The sequence below is a fragment of the Euprymna scolopes genome, chromosome 18 (genome assembly GCF_053919585.1).
Source record: "Euprymna scolopes isolate OS-2025 chromosome 18, ASM5391958v1, whole genome shotgun sequence".
NCBI lineage: Eukaryota > Metazoa > Mollusca > Cephalopoda > Sepiida > Sepiolidae > Euprymna > Euprymna scolopes.
The window spans coordinates 58,483,169-58,506,338 of NC_136499.1; the positions used below are offsets into that span (position 1 = coordinate 58,483,169).

At 34.0% G+C, this 23,170-nt stretch overlaps 2 non-coding genes across 2 annotated transcripts; one reads left to right on the top strand and one right to left on the bottom strand.

The window, feature by feature from the left end:
* Positions 1 to 1,129: 1,129 nt before the first annotated feature.
* Trnam-cau (transfer RNA methionine (anticodon CAU)) lies at positions 1,130 to 1,201 on the bottom strand. The gene has a single exon. It is a non-coding gene; the product is annotated as a tRNA-Met (tRNA).
* Positions 1,202 to 4,639: 3,438 nt separating this feature from the next.
* On the top strand, positions 4,640 to 4,711 carry Trnam-cau (transfer RNA methionine (anticodon CAU)). Its single transcript has one exon. It is a non-coding gene; the product is annotated as a tRNA-Met (tRNA).
* Positions 4,712 to 23,170: the final 18,459 nt, after the last annotated feature.

A 23,170-nucleotide genomic window follows, 5' to 3' on the forward strand; every position in this document is an offset into this window, starting at 1 on the left:
AATGAGGGGATAGCTGCGCAGGTGCTCTGGACATGTGCTTAGGGGCCAACAACGATACTGTAGCGAAACTTTCTTTCGTATTAGAAGTTGTCGAGAATCGACCGAGAGGAAGGCAAATGATGAGACGGGCAGACGGCCTGCACAAAAATCTTTGTAAAAGCAGATTTTATCTGAACCAAGCCTGTGATCGTGGCATAGTGATACAAGAATCTGTTATTGCGAACCAAGCTGTAGCTTAGGATTAGCCCATAAGAAAACAAAAATGTCGCCAACACTAACAGTTACCGTTATTTTTAAATTACCGAGAGTACGTGCAATCTTCGGTAAATGCCAACTCACGAGGTATCTTGTGTAGCAAACTGAACCCATCTCTAAAAATTGAACAAATAGATGCTATTTAAATATTTCGTATCTTGATGTTAAGTAGAAGACCAAATTGCGTCAACTTTGAGGCGAACAGAACATCATCTGCACATTGGAGTGTCCAGTGCAGGTTTTTGGTGATGGCATTCGTGACAAGAATAAAGAGCAATGTGGAGAAAGGAAATAGAGACAGATCTTAAAATTAACTAAAAAAAAAAAAAAAAAAAAATTAATAAAAAATAAATAAAAAATAAATAAATACATAAATAACAATAAATAAATAAATAAAAATAAATAAATAAAAGCAATTTATAAAAATAGCAGTCATGAAAGAACGCCTGGAAAATCGTTTTATGCATTAAAAGTAAGTTCATGTTTTTTTTATATATATTACTGAATAAGAAATCATTTCCATTAAAATCCAGCTAGCATGATGCATCTAAAATTGATAAAAGCTCGATTGAAAAAGTATCAGCATTATGCAAATTAGTCGAAACAAAACAAAATGGCCACTGAATTTTATCTGATGTCATGTTTATCTAATAACGAAACCGAGTGAACATTGCTTTTCTCAATTTTAGACGCATAATACTAACCAGATTTATAATGGAAACGATTTCGCATTGAACTACATAAAGCTACATCAAATGCTAAAACATGTTTTTTGTCACGTTCTTTCATGACTATGATCTTTATAAATTGATCGTAACACTTGAAAAATCGAATGTTTCATATTTAACTAATAATCAAAAATAAAATATATTCCTAGCAGAGCGTAGTTTCGATCTACGGACCTCTGGGTTATGGGCCCAGCACGCTTCCACTGCGCCACTCTGCTGAACACGGATACCTGGTAGATATTATCCTTAAATCGTTTTAGTTAAGAGTTGCTATGTCGTTGAGTGACACGAAGAATAGCGTTGCTTTTTGGCTGGGAGGATTGTCATCGACAACCAATCCCATCTGGAGATCTTTATATATTAAAAAAAGTGTGTGGCGGGGTAGAGAGGTCGTTTGTGTGTATCAACTAAAACTGAAAATTTGTTGGTAAAATAGCAGTTTAGTGGCCTGAACATAACTGCTCTGAAAATTATGTACAATGATAAATAATTTATCTCATTTCTTTTTCTCAAATATTATGCACTGAAGATATACGCCCGTTAACTTGGATATAAGTTTTATTCTTTGCCCCCAAATCAATAGACAATTCCTGTGGTGATCTGGCCCCTGTTGATTGTGGTGGGATATTTGTTCTGTACATTTCTAGGAAGTCCAACATCCCAGACTTTGCCTTCTCTCTTTGAGAACGGGTTAGTTTGTTGCTAAGTGCCTGAGACGCCCTTACCGAGGAATGCCTACGGAACTGCATAGGCACGTTTTTGCAGATTAGAGTGCCCCATCTTCGGGGGTGGGGCGGCGCTGACTTCTTAATTCCTACTTTCCGACTTTGGTCTCACGGTGGTAGAGAACTTAAGTTTATTTATTTATTTATTTATTTATAAGCATGTTAAGTTACCGTAAATATTGCGCGTACAAAACAAAGTCGTCAAACAACTTGTTCCAGAAAGTAAAAAAAAAAAATAGATCAACTCGGAAGGCACCAAGAAAAATTTAGAAACAAGTTGTTTGCCGACTTTGCTTTGAACACTCAATATTTACTATTAATACTATTAATAAAATTCTAAATGTTTATTTAATTACGTGTGTTCATATAGCAATAAAACTTTCGAGCGGATGCACCGAATTGAAAAATTCTTTTTTTTCCTGAAAGGTGTGAGTCCCTAGGTTATCCTTATCTATATATGGTTCGTAATGAACAACGCCGAGTCACACAAAAGGCCTGAAATAAGGGTTTTGGGACCGTTTCGTACAATTGTCGAAAAAGTTACCTGCCCATGTCAACAGAATTTAGCATTGTCTGTATACAGTCGTCGTAGCATCTTTCAGTATACGGACAGGACATATGGCGCAATGGATAACGCGTCTGACTACAGATCAGAAGATTGCAAGTTCGTAATAATGTTAACCATCATTTTATCCAACGTTAACTAATTTTCCTTACCCTTACGCTATTTTTGTTTTTTCAGTGATTTTGTTTTGTACATATGCGAATTTCCCATACTCCAAGTTAACAAGGTAAGCGTTGATGGTAAGACGATGTTGAGTGTACTTGATGTTGAGTGCACTTGATTTTGTGTTTGATTCGGCGTTGTGTGTGCCGACGCAGTGCAGCCGCTGGTAAAAAAATAAAATAAAAGAAGGTTCGGTTTGTATTACAATCCACAGAGGTACGAAAAAAGTTGTCATAAATATATAACAAATAAATGTCATCAAAGGCAAGTGACTTTTTGGTGTTCTTTTTTTTTAATACAAAATGTTTATTCGGTTCGAAAAACAAGTAATATAGAACATTACCGGAGAACAAGAAAAAATGACCATCACTTCAAAATAAAAAATAAAACAAAATGGTGATAAAAACGCACCCAATGAATGGCAGAGTAACATTTATTGGGCGGGTTTTTACCACCATTTTGTTTTATTTAAAAAGAAAATTATTTTGAAGTCTTTGTCGGCCATTTTTCTTGTTCTTTGGTAGCGTTGAACACTACTTGTTTTTCGAACCGAATAAATATTTTACATTAAATAAAAACACTAAAAACTTACTCAATTGGGTAGAAAAATAACTTACCTTGTCTTTGACATGTATTTGTCATATATTTGATTCTTTTACAACTTTTTCGTACTTCTGTGGATTGGAATGCAAACCCGAAGGTTCTTTGCTATGGCATCTACTGTTATGTAATAGGTCGAACACAAGAAAGTGTCGATCTATCTATTTAGTTATCTATTTCTGTATCTATCCATAACGGTCTATCTATCTATCTAACTGGAGAGATGGACGAGAGATGAATATGAGGAATATTTATAAGATCTGTCAAAATATGGTAAATCATATTGTAGACAAATTTACCGGAAGGGTTGGTCAGCTGATCGGATCTGAGTGTGAGTCACGTGATCAGGTTAGCTGGAGATCAGAGAGTTGGAATTTGGTCGTAAAGAAGAGCGGACCGTCTAATAGGTCGCCCCCCCCCCACCGTTCACTGGGATGGGAGCTGACGTGTGTGAAAATAGAGACCTAGAAGTAACCACGCAAGCAAAGATATTCACTTTCCATTCTTCTGCGATCGACACCTGGAAAGTGAGTAAAAAATATATAAAACCAATCATCGTCTTGGAGTCAATGTGTTTCGTCCAAAAAGGTTCCAGCGTCCCCTCCAAGAACAAGATGAATTCCAGGTGGACACGATCAACGTCGCATGAAGTTAAGGTATTCCAAAATACATGTATCAACACACACACACACACACACACACACACACACACACACACACACACACACACACACACACACACACACACATATGAACAATTATATATAAAAATAACATAAATAGACTGCAACACAACAATTCTAGGGTTCAAACAGTGAAGAATCACCAACCATAGACATTTAGTGAGACGTCCCAAGTACGCATATCAACATTTAGACGATTATACAACATACATTATATATCACTACCTTAATAAAGATCGTACCTTCTTTTAATCTTATTTTCCTTGGTCCCTTCCGAGTCGGTTTACTAAGGTTTCTTCCCGTATGGTCCAGTACCTTATCGCTTATTACTTTACTCACAACAAATACTTACAGTGAATTAATATGCTTGCATTTTCTAATACAGTGTAACCCAGATATAAGAGATCATGATATAAGAAAACAGTATAACCCGGATATAAGAGCCCCTGATATAAGAGAACAGATATGAGATATTTTCTCTGGTCACAAATTAGAGTCTGTATTAATGTACAGAGGACAGGGCAACCCTGATATAAGAATCCCCGATATAGTGTAATCCGGATAAAAGAGAGCTGTAAGGTCCGGGGAGGAAGTCTCTCATATATGGATTACAATGTATATATATATATTTTTTTTAACGTAACTTCAGAGTGGCTAGAGAGAGAAAGAGAGAGAGAGAGAGAGAGAGAGAGAGAGAGAGAGAAAGAAAAGGGGGATGGAGGGAGGGGTATACGCATATATACACCAATACACGTTTAACAGCAACTAAAAATAAATACTCTTTGTAAATATTTTCAGTTGGGTATGGTTGTTAATGACACTCCTCACAGCCGCCAAGAAGGCTATCTTTACTGTCACTCAGCGACGTAGCCATTTGGAACTACACAGACAAACTATAGTATCTCCCAGCCTGTCGTGTGTAGCAGAGTGGCGCAGTGGAAGCGTGCTGGGCCCATAACCCAGAGGTCCGTAGATCGAAACTACGCTCTGCTAGGAATATATTTTATTTTTTAATTATTATTATTAAACATTGCCCGCTTGTATTTATATTAAAGTAGAACCTCGGGATACGGCATAAAAATATACTAACAAAATACAGTACAGTATATTATTATATACTGTACTGCATTTTGTTACTAATGTATATTTATGTATATAATCAAATAACATTATAAATAACACCGTAAGGCGGGGAAAATACTGTAACCAGGGGCTGGAAAAACCGTATCCTAGGGCCACCGTCTCCCGGGATTCTACAGTATTTCTGTTTTAGATTGCTATAGCCATTAAACAAGATATTCGTGAATTTATTCAAACTTTATTTTGAAAAGAAAAACAAAAACAAAAGAAAAACAAAAACAAAAAATGACAAAAAAAAAAACCACGAGCTAAAACAAACTTTAATATTGTTCCTATTTACTTGCCTTCCCACGAGGGCAGACTAAGACACAAGGTCGGTTTTTTATGTGCGAAAAATCCAACTCCTGAAAAGAGTTTTTTTGGATAGAAACAAAAATAAAAGTATTCTCAGTCATAAAGTATTTATTTTCCACTGACCGAGAACAGAAAAGGTGAAGTGTGATCTTGGACCAAAGGCCAAAAAAAATACGATTCTGATTACAGTTATATCGTTTTTTTTTTATTTCAACAGATGTACATAACTTTCAACCCTTTTCATGTGTATTTTTATTTAGTCAATTTTCATCCCAAACAAGGCACAGTGCCACTTTGAAACAGGGGGCTACTATCGGGGACTTAATTTGCAGGGTCATTATGAAGGGAGATGAGTACACTTGAACTTCTGCATATCAGTACAGTTGAGAAAGCAGAATCCCGGAAGGGAGTTCCACAGACCTGCAGTTCTGGAGAAGAAACTTATGGAGTAAAAGGCTTTCTTGCACCTAGGGATCTCTACTGTAAAGGGATGAGACTTAGTAGCTTGTCGGGTTTGTCGGGGGTAGTTACGTCGAGAAGGTACAAGAGTTGGCAATGCTCTCAATGTGTCTATTCCAGTCCATATTCCCTGTAATCGTTAGGCCGAGGGGTTTAAAAGAAGTACTTTCAGGCAATGTGTCCTTGGCTATTGCTATTGGTAGTAGAGAAGGTTTCTTGTAGTTATTGAAGGAAACAAGCTTAGTCTTAGCAGCATTGAATGTGACCATCCATTTTTATCCCCATTCCACTACAGATTGGAGGTCATCCTCTAGTGTTTCTGCCATTTTCTTGAATATGTGTGCATTTATTTTCCCCTCATATCTGTTATAGAGAGTGGTGTCATCGGCAAATATACCCATCTCCGAAACAATTTTATCAGGGAGGTCATTTATGAATATCAGGAATAATAGAGGCCCAAGGATAGACCTCTGAGGTACTCCCGCATTTATGTCATATTGTTTAGATGTACGACCGTCGAGGACAACTTGAATTTTTCTCTTACTTAAGAAGGATTTAATTACATTATGAATTCTTCCAGTGATTCCATATGATCTAATTTTCCTTAGAAGACCATCGTGCCATACCCTGTCAAAAGCCTTGCTTGTGAATTTTTAAACTCTACAACTTATACAGAATTTCAGACTAAATCCTTTATTTAATAAACGGGGCTAGATTGTTCTTGTCCAGTAAGTCATGGTCGAGTAGAAGTGTTAATCATTACGGCGTTGTTCATAGTTATTATCGCCTATATTCAGGATTTGAACCTTTTACCTGAAGATGTCTGTGACGTAAAAGTGTTTGTTAATAAACACATTTAACCGTTATGCCACGGGGTTAGTCCTTATGTTTGAAGAAAAGAACTACGAAGTTAGTGCAAAAATAATGTCGTTTTTTAGTGTTCAACTTCATGTCAAAAAATGACATTATTTTTCTACCAACGTAATGTCAACGTAGATTGGTTATAAAATAAAAGATATGCTTTTACATTGAAAATCAATTAATATCACGACGGGGATACGTTGGAATTTATTTTATTTTAATTTATTCTCTATTGGGTCACCATTTATTTATTTTTAAGATAGAAATTATCGATATGAATAGACTGAAGTTTGTATGACGACGAATATTATGAGCAGATTGAAAAATAATGTATGGAATGAATAAGTTGTATCACTAGCTAGGAAGGTTTATGCGAAGTATTTGTTGATATTAGATTTGATAATGACTATGTTGTAACCCCCAAAGAAGTAAACCTGTGGCAACGTGCTCCACGGATAGGAAGTTATTGGAGAGAAAGAGTTCATAGAAATTTCGATTGATGTTAATTCAATTTTCCTTCAGTAAAACAAAACTAATGAATTTTCTGGTGTTCAAAATCGTAAAAATATTTAGGAAGTGAACGACGCTTTTTATGACTTCTGTCTATAGCAACCACGCCTCTTTAGCGACTACTGTTGCTACTAATTTGAAATTTAACAATTCAAACAGAGAGAATGAAAGGTAGATAATTGGGTGATTTTATTAAAAGCAGACGAGTGCCGTACATTGTTATTACATATTTGTTTATGCGGGCAAAAAAAAAAAAAAGAGTGAAATTAAACAAAGAACAAGTGAATTTATTGGAAGCCTGAAAAATCATGGATTACAATAGCAAAATGTGAGCATGAAAAGTAATATGGTTAAGTTTAAACATGGAAAAGTAAAGGACTAGTTGTTAAAACTGGAAAAGAAAAGGACAAGATATTTTAGTAAAAAATATAATAAATTTATGATTTGAAATATTGCAGCATTAAGATTTTTAAAATTCAATTTATAACATTATATAATCAATTCTTTATGCTGCAATGTTTTAAGTTATATATTTATTATATATTTTACTAGAATATTTTGTCTTTTCTTTTCTAGTTTTAGCTAGTCCTTTACTTTTCCATGTTTAAGCTTAACCATATTAATTTTCATACTCGCATTTTTCTATTGTATATGTATGCATATATATTAATTGTAGTGATTCAATGAATTTCAAAAACCCTTTTTGAAAAGAAATATTTGAGTTTCATATCAAATAATTTTTATTATTCTAAGCCAGACAAAGAATACTTTAGAAATTTAATCTCCTTAATCTATAGGGTTTCCAGACCTACCATCTCATCAGAGGAGAAAATATTGTAGCAAGAGGATTTGAAGAAAAGGATATGAAAATTGTAGACCCAAATTGCGTGGCAAAATCCATGGTGAACATTCTTTAAAGTAGTGAGGTAATAAGATCCGAGCTATATATTGGGTATCTCGGATTTTATTACCTCACTGCTTTAAAGAATGTTCACCGTAGATTTTGCCACGCAATTTGGATCTACAATTTTTTCTTCAAATTCTATTGCTATATGACTTCTGATTAATCAATTATTTTGACTTTGACTTTCCATGTCTCACTGACTTTAGCAAATAGGGTGCATACCTTTATAAATATTTGCTAATATTTTCTCTCCTCTGATGAGATGGTAGACATCGAAACCCTATAGGTTAAGGAGATTAAATTTCTAAAGCATTCTTTGTCTTGCTAAGAATAATAAAAATTCTTTGATATGAAACTCAAACATTTCATTTCAACAAGTTTTTTTTAAGATTCATTGAATCACTAAAATTAATTTATTTGCTCTATCTTGCATATCGAGCAATTATTATTTAGATGGGATAATACTTATAGAATATTACTACCAGTAATATTTTGTAAATCTTATAATCACAGGTTTCCATACCAACTGATTGTCAAATAAAATTATTCTGAAGAATGTATATATATATATATATATATATATATATATATATATATATATATATATATATATAGGGTGATTTTTGAGAGTATTTGTTTTGAATTTAGAAAAATGGCGTAATGGAAACATATTATAAGGTACTGACATCTTCTCTTCCAATTTTCAGATTTTTGATCATGTCAAAACGCATTTTATCTCCTTTTGATGGATTCATTATTGGTATTCTTACTGATGAGTTGAGAGTAAAATAGATTCACCGATTTATATAATAATTAAGTGATTGATTTTGTGCTACGAAACAGATACTGTCAAGAATTGTAAATGTAAACTGAATTAAAGGAATAAATTGTAAGATGTTCAACATCATAAGATTTGGAATATAGACTTTTGTCATGCATTCATTATATATATAGCAGAACTGGCAAATAGTAAAACTTGAAGAAGGTGCTCAATACTATTGCAGAGCATATATATATATATTAAATTTATTACCGTTTTATCTGCTCAGTTACACATGTTTCCGCTACCGAATTGTATCAACGATCCAGTAACTTCGTCAGACTTTGATATATATATATATATATATATATATATATATATATATATATATATATATATATATATATATATAAACAGTGACACAATGTATGAAACTATGTATACTTGATGACTAGTACGCATTAGGCGAACGACGGAACCCATTAAAATGTTTAGATGAGAATAGATTTCAGCGATGAAGGCACGTAAAATTGGACGGAATGAATTCCTGTTCTGATAAGCAAAAACACCGAATCAACGCGAGAAAAGTTACGCAAGGCGACTTCGTTAACAACGAGAAGACATACAAGATAAGAAACGAAGATAAGAACATGTCATGTGACTGGGATTTCAATTGTTTCTTTATGTTGTCTCAAACTTGATAAGCACGATTGTCTGCAGCTGTTATGTTTATGTTCTATGGATGTACGTAATGCACACATTCTCGCCCTAAAAGATGGAGAAAGGTTAGGTGAAGCAAATAGCAACACACACACACACACACACACACACACACACACACACACACACACACACACACACATAAATACCCGGTGAACCAAGTGCAAGAGAGATTCAAACAATTGCTCTTAAAGGGACAGTTAGAATCTTAAATAAATATCTCGGTTGGAATATATGAAATAGCGGATAAATGTCCAAAAGAAAGAAATTGTCAACATTTATAATTTTATTTCAGGGAACACCTATATATCTTCTTTATCGTCTTTCAATATATAACAAAAGAAATCTTTAATCTATTTGATTGCACGTCGATGATGAAACAACTTGTTTAATTGAAAAACAACATTGAAACTGAAATTAGGGCTATAACCCCAGAAATGCTCAATAGTGTAATGGAACGTAGGTAGGGAAAAAGAATGTGAAATGGAAAAGGGGGGGGGAACTTAAGAGACATAATTTTCATAATTAAAATAAACTTTTTCAAAAACAGTGTACTGTAGTGGTAACAGCCTATAAACGTTATTATATGTAAGAAAATAAAACTCAGTATTTCCAAAAATCTAGAAAGGACTGATGCAACGACATTTAAATTTTGGTGAATATATATATTATTTAAATGTAACTTTAGGACATTAATGCAACACAAATACAACAGGAACACAATGAACTAGTTAATATTTAGCAGCATAGCCCTTCTGCAATTTGACAGTCTGAAATTTCTGGGCAATTCCTTGAATTAGACTGCAGCAATACTCCGGGGAAAGGGCATCCCACTTTTCTTTAATTTTTATTCAAAGTTCTCCCAAATTTGAAATTTTATCAATGCATAGTTGTTGCTTGATGTAACACCATACGTTTTCGATAGATTTGAGGTCTGGAGATTGTGCAGGCCAATCCAACCACAGAATATCATGCTCTTCCAGGAACGACATTGCCAGCTGTGTGTATGGGAACATTATCCTGCATGAAGATGGAATTATCATCCAAATTCCGACCAAAGTAGGGTAGAAAATGCTCAATCAACATATTAATGTACTTGATCGAATTAATTCGACCTTGCGAGCTATAGGCTCTGGACAATTGGTAGTAGTAATGCCCCACACCAAAACTGAACCTCCACCACCTTGCGGCGTTGAAACTGAGCACCTAGGATTAAATTCTTCGTTTTTCATCTGACGGACGTACTGCCTACCATCCTGTCTAGACTATTCAACTTGCTTTCGTCGCTAAAAAGCACTTTTGACCAATATGAAGAGTTATGATCTTCATGGCATCTGACGAAGTCCAGACGGCACTTTCTGTTCTTTACAGAAATCAATGGCTTGCGTCTTGCAACATATCCTCGCAAATTAAATTCCTTTAATCTGTTCTTGACGGTAGAAAGAGAGCACTTTTTAACAAAATTCCACTGTTGTTGGATTTGGGCAGCCGTTTCAAGTCTGTTTTTTTAGGCTGCGGATCTTGATAGCATTGTCTTCCCTGTTAGAAGTAACTCCAGTACGACCAGATTAGGGGCATCACGAACACTGCCTGGTGTTTTGGTGCTTTTGCGCAGTCTTTCGTATCGTTTTCTCATCACATTTCAATCTGCGGCGGATTTCTCGATTGGATAAACCAGAAAGGTGGAGATTAATAAGCGCCTGACGATCACTACGAGAAAGTCGTGGCATATGGACTAAATGTTACGTTGAGGAGCCTGGAACAACAGCAATTACGATTAGAGATTCTTTGTTGCCTGTCGGTGGATATTTTAAACTTAATTAGGGGCGATAATTTAAGCTGGTTTTAAGCGAATTTGTTGCTGCGGACTTTCTTTTTACATCCTCAATTTGAATTATTTTTTAAAATTTGAACAGGTAAAATTATAGAGGAATAAAAGACGAATCAGATGAAGTATAGGTTGTTTAAGCAGTTACTTAAAGTTTTTTGGAAAAACTTAAAAGCGCGGACTTTCTTTTTGCCGTCACTACTATATATATATATATATATATATATATATATATATATGTTTTTTTTTATTTGTTTTTGTTAGCGATACTTTCTTGAATGAATTCAAGTATTTATACAAAAGTGCATTTTTACCTAAATGCTTGTTGGGAATAATTTTCCCAATGACCAATCTGGTACCTCCTTTTAATGGGGAGCGACATATATATTATTTTAAAAATATAATTATCCACTGATACGTGTTTCGTCGTCCAGATTCAGCCACTCTGATGAGTCGTGGACGACGAAACACGTGTCAGTGGATAATTATATTTTAAAAATAATATAAATATATATTACCGGCAGGAATTGTTACCGTTTAAAGTCAAATTTCACACATTTAAATTTTCTTAAGTAGTTTGGCCTTTTCAAAGTGTAACGTACGGGCTAACAAATGGAGAAACAAGCAGAAAAACTAATTCTATTTTTGTTATAAAAAGAACTCATGAATCTGTTTATAAACAAATGTCTCTTAGTGAGAGCCTTCGTGTCATATATTTAGAAAGGAGGAGCATTAGTTTCTATATATACATATTTATTTGAGTGTGCGATATATCCGGTTATCATGCTTTTCAGCACAATAGATATATCCGTCTGATATTACAACATGGTTAACTTCACGTTCATGTAAACTCGTGTCACTCGAGTGTGTGCAAAAATAACACAAACATATTTCAATTAATATTCACCAATTTGTAAAATTATCCAAAACCGGGTTCAGATTTCTGACATTTGATGCTTCATCTAGAAGTTTGCGGATTCTTGCAGGGTTTTGCTCTCCTGAGAATTGATGGGTCCCTTCTTAATCTATGTATTATTACTTACAAAAAGCAGCACCACCTATATAGGATTACAGTATCACTTTTAGGGGTTAGGGGACTTTGTGGGTTCACTAAGAGAGTGGTAGGAGTGTGGGGAGTGATAAAAAGAGAATATGGAGTGAAAGGAGAAAGAAAGAAAAATAACGTCAAGAAGAAAGCGAATAGAGGAGGAAACAGAAGCAATGAATGTTATAGTTCGTCCTGTGGAAACGAAAACATAAATGTACGAAAAGAAGGAGAGAATGAAAGAAAGAAAGACGGAAGAGATCGAAAAACAATAAAGAAATAAAGAATGTGCATGTCTATAGTCGAGAGCAACCCAAAGGTTCCCTTTACATTAGCTACTAGGTATAGGTATATAGAAAAGGACTATTCGTTTCATCTTTATCCTTGGTCCTTACCTTAGAATGCTGATTGTTATCTGTTCTTCAGATGCTGCACTTCGATTTCTTGTTCTCTGTCAGTGGAGGAGAAATCCTTCACGACTGAGACAATTTTTATTTTTGTTCCTTTTTCTCCACGTTAAAAAATGACCCTGGTGTCTAACTCTGTCCTGTGGGGAGGCATTGTAAATAGGAACAAAGCGGGCATCGGGTTCCAGTTTTTTAATCTTTGGTATCACTCGCCTGACAATTGAATACCGATTTCCAGTCCATCTATGATTGGTGTTATTACTACATTTTGTAAAAACGAAGAAGGTAAGAAAGAAAGAAACAAACAGAAAAATTGAACCAAAAGAGAGCAAGGAACCAATTAAAATAAGAAAGGAACCCCACCCCCCCAAAAAAAAACAAAAAACAAAACAACAACATTATATTAGGTTCGTAAAAAATAAAATGGTCGACTATAATGGAGAACAACCCTCAGGCTCCTTTTTTTATTAGCTATTACACCAAGAGACAGGCAAAGGCACTTTCGTTTACCACTTACCCTTGATCCTTACCTCATAATGTTAGAAGAAATGATGGAATAAAGAAAAGGGAAAATAAAGAAGGAGGATCAAAAAGAGAAAGGATGGTTGGCTAGTTAGGTGACATCTCTCTCCCTTTCTTTCTTCCGTTAACGACGCCATATTATTATTATTATTATTATTATTATTAATTCATTCGTTCATTCATTCATTCACTAGGAGTTTTCACACAGGCTATCATCAAAGAATTCTCTCTGAGAACAACTTGTGATATTCTCTTAAGTCTAACTGACACACCAAGTCTTCCCAGATTTTCCTTACTCTTCATCTCTTTCGATACCATTTGCAAATTAATTTTCATTATCGCAACAACCGTTTACCATTGATTTCTCGTTGGTCGTCACTGGAATTTGAGTGGCAATAAGCATCTGCAAGCTCCCACTTCTCTTCACACTCACCCAGTTGAGGAGTTGAGGTCTAGTTAGCGCTATCTCTTCTCGGTCTTTCCATCTTCTTTGACTCTTCGATTATTTGGTGCAATGGCAGTGGTACTGACCCCAGTTTTTTTTGGTTTTTTTTGCATGTTTTAATTGAATTTTTTTTTTTTTCAGAACATTAGGTCAATTCATTTGACTTGGGATATTCAAGCTGTACTTCAACACTTTCGCTGTTCCTAACAAGCAAGCCTTTTACAAAATTGGAAAAAAATATTGTCTCGTCAACCTGATTAAGCAATTTATGGTAACTTTTCGTTATGGACTCAAGCGTTCCAATGTGAATCATCCTGACTTCTTTAGATTTCCAAATTCCAACGAATTCGCAGATCTTGATATTTTTTTAATGTCCTTTCTGTTGCACTCTGGCATCGAAAGATCGTGCTATATCAATAGTTGAGCAAGTTGTAATGTTTTTGTTTAGAAACATTTTGTCAGGTGTGGAATGTTCAAGGATCTTACCAGTTATTATGCGTCTCTGCTTCTGACGTACGCCAATGACGGGGATTACTTTCAGAGAGATGAAGCTTTCAGGTCGTGAATGCATGAGCTCAGTGATCATAGCAATGCAATTTGAAATCCACCTGTGATTCATTCGGGCGAAATAAATAACAGGAGGCATTACGTTTGGAACAACCCTCGTAATTAGATTACTTACTAATTAGTTATTTAACGTAACGAAATAAAGTGGGTATTTTTTTATTACATTCAAATTATGACCTTCTTAATCTTTTATGATTTTTTTAAAATGAAAATCTCTCTAGATAAAATATGAGGTCACTTGAAATGGGCTAAAATGTGAAAAACAAAAACGCCAGACATGTGTTGGATGAATAGAATCCTACTCAGAAAGCAGAAATTGTTCCACCTTTGTCAGATACAAAAAAAGGAAGCGAGAGTTATGAAGCTGTCGATTTTCTACTCTCCTAATTCTTCTCCTTTTTAATCATCACAAAATTAAAACATGTAAAAAGTAAATATAATTAAAGTAATTGAAAATAAAAATGGCGACGTTATGTTTGAGGTGGCTGATATCTGCGTGATAGAAAAGTACATTTCTATTGTTTGTATGTTTTAAAGAATTAAGACTCAATAATCAATGTAAGAATTTTAAAATTTGAAATTAAAATAAAGCAAAGAAAAAGCGCAAAATTGAAAAAAAATTTTTTTTAAATCAAACAATTTTTTTAAATTAAAAATGTAAAACAAAATTAAACAATTAAATTACCCAGGAGTTGGTTTTGGCGTTGAGAAAAATGGTTATTCGTTTTCTTTAAGTTATCCGATCACAAAATTGGCCATAATTAAAATTTTTAAAACTGAAATTGGTTGGTTATTGGTTGTTTTTGTTTTACGGCATATCAACCCTTTTCGGGTTATTTAATGCCGAATCCAAAGATTTTGAAGAAAATTTTTAATAGAATATATTTGTTGTTTTCGAGTCATTTTCTATTTAACCCATAGTTGGGACCCTAACAGATGCTACCACTCCGGGTCAGAGTGGACCTGGGAGCAATGGTAATTAAAGGGTGGCTCCACACTCCCCAAAGCCCACAAGCTGGGTCCTCACCACTGGATATAGTTTAAGGTCATATCCAGGACCCCCATTGAGGGACTTTTACCCTCTGCAGGGGGACAGTCGGTGTATTCTAATGCCCCACCGACAGGGCCCTGAAATTGGTGATCATTCTATATTAAATATACGAAAGTGCCACCTATGTATAAGCGATATTAGTTTTTATTGTGTTATATTTTCCAGACTTATATATATAACCGCCTAAATAAAGCATTAAGCCCACATAAAAAGCTTTAAACTTAGGGCTCGCTGCTTAAACAGATGTATTATCTGCCAAAGCAATAATTGAGCTAGTGTTAATCACTAGTAGGTACACCCCTGTGTCTGTCTGTCTGTCGCTTTCTCTCTTTCTTTCTCTCTCTCTCTCTCGCTCTCTCTCTCTCTCTCTCTCTCTCTCTCTCTATATATATATATATATATATATATATATATATATATATATATATATATATATATATTAAATTCCCGAAACAGTGTTTCATGGTAAACAATGATGATCCCTTGAAAAATAAAAAAAATGGTATTATAGTAAATTCGAGAGAGTTGATGCAGTGATTGCAGGTGATTAAATGACTTACTGACTAAGTGTTTTTTTTTTTTAACGAATGATAAAAAGTAATTTTTTGTGTAGTTTCAAATGTTAAAAAACTTCAAAGACTATATATATATATATATATATAATCGTCACATCCTGCACTGATGATTTCCGAGAGGATGAAACACAAGTGTCTATAGGTATTAAATAATTATTATAGTAAATAATTATATATAAAGTAGTAGCGTTTGTGTGTATGTTTGTCTGTGTGTACACTTGTCAATGATTAACGATATATAAAGGCCATACGTGTGCACACCTCTCCTGGTCAAGAAATATTAACGCCCATAATAGGATGATTCTGTCAAAGGAGACATATTTTAAGCGTAATTTCTATATATAGCATTCTTCAAACCACATCTACATTGAGTTACGGTCATTAGCATATCACATTAAATTAAATTTATCTAAATAATTAGCTCGATGATATTACTTATTCGACATAATAACTTCGTTTCAACTGTACTAATTAAAAAAAATCATTTAGTTTATTTACATTTATATTTGATTTAACTTATTTTATCTGAAATCTGAAACCGTTTAATTTTCAAACCAGAAAAGCAAAAGGGAAATAACTGTGATAATTTAATTGAAAAATTGTTTTAAACTGAGCACGCTATTAAATATTTTCTATAATAGATTTGTTTTCATTTCGAAATATTTTTCTAAGCTGAATTATTATTTTTATTTTTAATTCTGAGGAAAATTTTTTTCGCTTATTCTTAATTTTTAAGTAACCATTTTTCCCCACGAGGGCAGAGTTAGTCAGATACAGGGCCAATTTTTCATGTGAGCAAAACCCATTATTCCATACATTATCTGCTCCTTTTTTTGTTTGTAAATTTAATCGGTGTTTCCCACTATTTATTATAATAATTATACCATAGCAAGTTTGTTTAATTGCCCGCGGAACAGATTTTCTTAAAAATTCATTCAATGGTCAATTTTACGACATTACCCAGAGTCGTTTAACCCCTTAAAAAATTAAGACCTACTATTTTTTGGAAGGGGGGCCTAATACGTTTAAACAGTCTTTATAAATAATAGGAAAGAAAAAATTTTGAAAAAAAAAAAAAAGAAAATTAACATTTTAGCGTGGGGGATCACTTTTCTATATAAATTTAACGTAAAATGAGCACCCACTTTTTGACCACAAAGCGTTCAACGACACATGTAATCTCTAGCATTTTTTCAAGTTTGGCGATCAAATCATGACAAATACAATTTTTTCCGTTTTTATTTTTTGTGGTGGAGGGCAGGAATTACATTTGAAACATAAAATAACAATAAATTTAATTAATTTTTATGAGACCATTCTATACTTTCACCTAACAATTTTATAAATAGAACGAACCCCAAAATATGACAAATTCATTTTTTTGGGGGGGGGGAGCGGGGAAGGATTACATTAGAAATATAAAATGACGAAAAGTTTAATTTAATTGTTTTTGGAATTTATTTTTGGTAGATCTTTTTTCTTTTTTTTTTTTCGATCGCACGGACATTCGCCTCTATTTTTATTGAAACAAAATTTGTAATGATTTATTTTTAATTATTTTTTTGGGGGGGGGGGCGGGAGGAGTTTTCTTTCCAGTGCTCGATATCCGGAGAATAGTTTCTTCTCTTTGTAGCCCTTCTGCCGAAATATCTTCTTTTTTGGGGATTACATTTACATATTTTCATCCGTTCTTTTATTTTTATTGTGTGTGTGTGTGGGGGGGGGGTATCAACGTTGCCCGTGATGAAAATGATTAATATACAGGTGTGTTTCAAACAGAACTTCATGTCAACCCAGGCAACGCTGGGTACCCATGCTAGTATATATATATATATATATATATATATATATATATATATATATATATATATATATATATATATATATATATATATATATACTAGCAAAAGTACCCGTAATTGACTGGGTTCAAAAACAGCCTACAGAAAATGGACTCTGATTTATTAAAGTACTAGCGGGATACCCGGCGTTGCTCGGGTGTTTGGAGGTGTGTGTGGTGTTAAATAAAAAAGAAACCGGGGGGGGGGGAGGTAAAAGTTGGTAGGATTGAACCCGAAGCCCTGAGGCGAAGTTTGAAAATAAAGTCGGCCAGCCAGAATGAGTTACTGGAAGATGTTTGAATTTATTTAAGTAAGAACCAAATTGACAGGTGCGCGCCCGGAAGTCGTCGAGCGTTACGACGACGACGACGACGACGACGACGACGACGACGACGACGACGACGACGACGACGACGACGATGGCGACGACGGAATCTATTGAGCAAATGAGGTCAATGACCAGGTTTGTTTGTTGTAAGCGGAGTAAAAAAATAAAACAACGTTAAAACTTAAGCGGGGGGTGGTAATCAAAACATCGAAAAAAAAACCCACAAAAAAATCTAACGTAAAGCAAACGAACGTTGAAAACAGAAAAAACGAACACGTGAAAAATGGCTTAAATAAGCCTGTTTCGATATTAAAATTTAAAAAATCGGTGGGTACCCGAGTGTTTTTGAGTGTGTGGTCGGGGGTGGATAAACGAAGTAAAAAAAAAACAACAGAAAAACCAAGGTTACGTGAAAAATGGCTTAAATAACACTGGTTCAATATTTAAGTTTAAAAAATCGAAAAAAAAGAAGATATCTCACACCACGATTCGAACCCAAAACTTTTAGATAATGAATCAACGCGCTAATCAACTGGCCTAAAGTAAATTAGGTCATGACGTCATCTGGCGCATGCGTAGAACCGGTCATCGTCACGAGAAGACCGTTTTTGTTAACCTCCCCCTGTCGAAAATTGTCGATTTCGGGTTGAAAAAATGTACGTTTTTGGCCAATTTTTCGAGCGAAGGATGGGGTTTCAATATGATACCGAGTTTGTGAATTTTCGTCGTGTCTGTCGAAAGTTTTTAGCAGACACACAAACATACACACATACACACATGCATGCATACATACATACATACATACATACGTACATACGTGCATACATTTTCGCTTTTATATATATAGATGATAGGTTATGAAAAGGAAGGGTTGTAAAGAGATAGCTTCGAATTTGGGGGTATCAAAACCAAAGCAAAATATGATGAAAGTAAAAATAAAATAGATAAACCCCATAATTTATTATACCATACCTGTTCACACTGAAACACTTATTACAATATTCTGTGGATCTATATTAAAAAACCTTGTTAAACTTTGTGACATATTTCCATTCTATGGAGGTCAGGTGCGAACGAACACCTCATAATTTTATTATACCATATTTCTTCAAACTGAAACATAATTATCAAAGTATACTTACGCAGATAGATATGAAAAGTCTTTATTAAAGTTTGTGCCTATTTCCATTCTATGGAGGCCAGGCGCAAACGCAGACCCCACAATTTTATTATACCATTCCTATTTAAGTTAAAACATACTTATCAAAGTATTCTTATGTACATCTATATCAAAATCACTTTTGTAAACGTTTTTTTTAATTTTTAAATTTTTTATTTCCATACTTTGTGGACCAAGCGCGAACGCAGACCCGACAATTTTAATGAACCACCGTTCTGCCAGATCAAACATACCCATTCCTGTGTCCCGATACATCTTCTATCATTATATGTAATCAGTTTTTTAGAATAGTCAACCATATAGGAGCCTATTCGTGACCACACACACACACACACACACACACACACACACACACACACACACACACACACACAGAGCTTTATATTACATATATATATATATATGTCTCTCTCTCTTTCTGTATATCTATTTTTCTATCTATCTTTTTATCTATGTGTTTGCTTATTCCACTTCATCCCATTATAATTGTTCTCCACTGCCTGTCCTTCGTTGCATTCCATCCTATTTCTCCCAAACTTGACATCAGTTTCAGAAAAAAAAAATCCAAGCCAAAACTGAATGAGTGATTTGAACACCATGTTTTATCGTTAACACACTTTTCTGATTTCCCTTCGTCATGTCAAATGTTTCCAGTCCTCCAAGAGAGCATCCCTTAAATTGTATTATTCCCCTCGACAATCGTCTAAAAAAATACAAAACAAAATGCTAAAGCCTTATATACCTTTCGGAATATTTCAGTAGAAAATATACATTTGGAATTTAATTTAACCTAATCAAAATTTGTGTTTATAGTAAAATGAGATAAAATTTAAGATACTCTCTATGATAAGTTTCAAAGTTAATCCCAACCGGAACCACCATCTCCGATGCATCTACAAATGGTCGGTTCTCATTACCAATTGTCAAATAGAACTTCATTGTTGCAGTTATGCAGGCCGATAATAATCTAAACAAATACAGTGGTATACAGGAAGGAACTATAAAAGTGTCGCCCTAAATAAAACAACACTACAGGTTTATTTTAAAACTTTTATTGAAAATATCAATTCAGGTAACTTGATTATGTAGTAGAGCCGACATCTATTCAATGTACCCGCTTTCAGCCTCAATCACCGCCTCGATACGGGTCAAGAACTGGGAGCATGTCTTTTCCACAAGCGCCGGCGGAAGCTTGGCGAATACTCAGCGGATGTGTGCGATCAGGCTGGCTTTGTTGTTGTGGGAAATCATATTGATGACTAAACGAAGTAGTCCAGCTGGTTCAGATTGGAGGGGAGGAGGCGGGCAGTGAGAGTAGGGTGAAAAGTTGTAGCACTCCTTCTGAACCCGACCTTGGATCTTTTTGAACTTGTGGCCCAGCAATAAGACCTGCTGCCACACCCAGGGTCTTCCAGCAGCCACCTGATTGCACCAGAGGACAACTACACTTTTCAGCACATTCAGGTACACTTTGATCTTGACTTTCAAACCGACTTTGAAGATGTAAGATGGCATGATGTGGCACTCACTTGAAACCACCACAAAGACCATAACCGTGACTGTAAACTTTGTTCTCATTACCCTAGACATGCCCCTATTATACTTGGCAATCCAGCGATGCGTTTTGAGGGTGTTGGCAATGGTCCTGTTGTCATAACTTGAATCAATAGAGAGCATGAGTTGTTCAGCGACGCATCTCCATTCTCACTCGTTGGATATTGTGTCACTTTCAGGCATAATAGAAGGCTCGCATCGATTTGGAATTTGTACACAATCCGCCAATTAGTAGATGATCTGCAACAAGAAAAAAAAACAGGAAAAAGAAAACGATTTTCATCAATAGGAAATGGAATCATGTCGTCTTTTCTATGACGAATAACTTATTGTTTTCTTTTTTAACATTCGAACAGTAGTCATTGAAGAAAAGTAGCAAAAATATAAATAAAAATAAAAATAGGCTCCAGTTATTTTTGTTTTCCATTAAATAAATCGTAGATGTTAGTAATTAAAACGATGCCGATGCACTTATGTTACTGTGCTATTTTCAAAATCAAGTTAAATTCGAGTGTTACGATATTTTTTTATCACATTGTTAGGTGAAAGTTGGAAAATACTAACAAAACTCCCGCCTCTCTCAATTGCTAAGAATGGCTTTCTAAATAATAACGTTATTATTTAATCAGGGTAACATAAGTGCAAAAGTTAAAAAAAAATTTCTCATATATTATAAAAAGATTTTAGTCCGTGTTATTGTTAATTATATCAGTGTAGCTAGCTGTAAAAAAAACCCACAATAACAATCAGAATCTACACATACTAAAAGATAAACGATAAATTAATTATGCGTTTTATACCGAAATTAATGAATAAATGAACATTTACAATAAAAAAAAAAATGGATACAAAATAATATAAGATTTACCTTTTTAATGAACTACACAGACAATGGTTAATCGTATTAAATTAATTTTAATGTTTTCTGCTTACCTAAATTATGCAAATAACGGGACTGTCAATTAGAGGCCAACGTACATTTTTTTTTAAAAAGGAGCAAAAATAAATTTGCCTCTCCTACAATTAAAACAAAATCAAAAGTGATTTTCTTTTAGGTTGAAACCGGATTTCCTCATTAAACATTTCCAACAGTCATATTTTCTAATGTCTCTTCTCTTCTCTTCTCTTCTTCTCTTCTCTATATAAATAAAATGAACTCATTTTTTCCCGTCTGATTTTGACATTAATAGGATTAAAAATCAAGATATTTCATGCAAATATAATATGCACAAACGGCAGAACAATATCTGAGGTGTGTTATAGGCTTATTATTTCTCAAATTCCTCGATAATCTTAGATTTCTATACTTTTTCTGCTGAGAAGTCACGGCCAAAATCGGTTAAGATCAATGGAAGTGGTAAAATATTTTCTCTCTAATAAATTCCTCCTCCCCCTGCCACCACTTAACACCGTTTGGGGATCGTTCACAAGGAACAGTTGAGAAGAGAACACCGGTTTGGCTTCGTAGTTCTTTCATCTAAAGTTATTTAAAATCACTAAACTAAGCTGCAGTGCTCTGTGGCGTAGTGGTTAGCATGCTGGACAATTCACATTATATTTTCACGTTCGCGCCGACCTACTGTAGTCGTTTTTTTTTTTTTTCCTAAACAACTGGAATGGACTTTTCTTGGTGGCCGAACTGTTAACGTTGCAGATGTTTGTTTTTTTTCACACTTTATTTTCCTACTTTTACTCATGACTCCGGGTTTTATCCTTCCTACTTACCTACCATAACATTTTTTAAAACTCCCCCCCGTCCCGGAAACAAACACTCAGGCAACGCCGGGTACCCCCGCTAGTATGAATATATTTTTCAATATTGGAAACCGTTAATAAAAGAATTCTATATTTAAAACTTCATATCACGAAATATTGGAATTTAGTATCATTTAAATCTTTTTAAAATTAATTTTTCAGAATTCTGTTTTTTGTTCAAATTCAAAAAGGGAAAATATTACCGAGAAAAGCGTTGATTTTTTGTTTTAACATAATATTAATTTTATATCCATTTTTTTTTATTTGCAACTTCAAGGTAAGTAAATTTTGTAGTGGTTATATATATATATATATATATATATATATATATATATATATATATATATATATATAATGTGATTGATAATTTAAAATTTAATATTTAGTAATGTGATTGATAATTTAATATTTTATTTAATATTTATTTACCTATCGAACTTATCATATATCTAAATTACAACGAGCACTTTTTCTTTCCTGTATTTTAATTAAACTAGTAATTTCACTATTACATTAAAATACACTCTGCTCTTTAGACTATTGTTCTAATCTCCTTTATATATATATATATATATATATATATATACATATATATATATACATATATGTATATATATATATATATTTATATATATATATATATATATATGATTTTCAGAATGTGAGACATTATATATAATAAATTCCACAGCCAAACCACTTCACA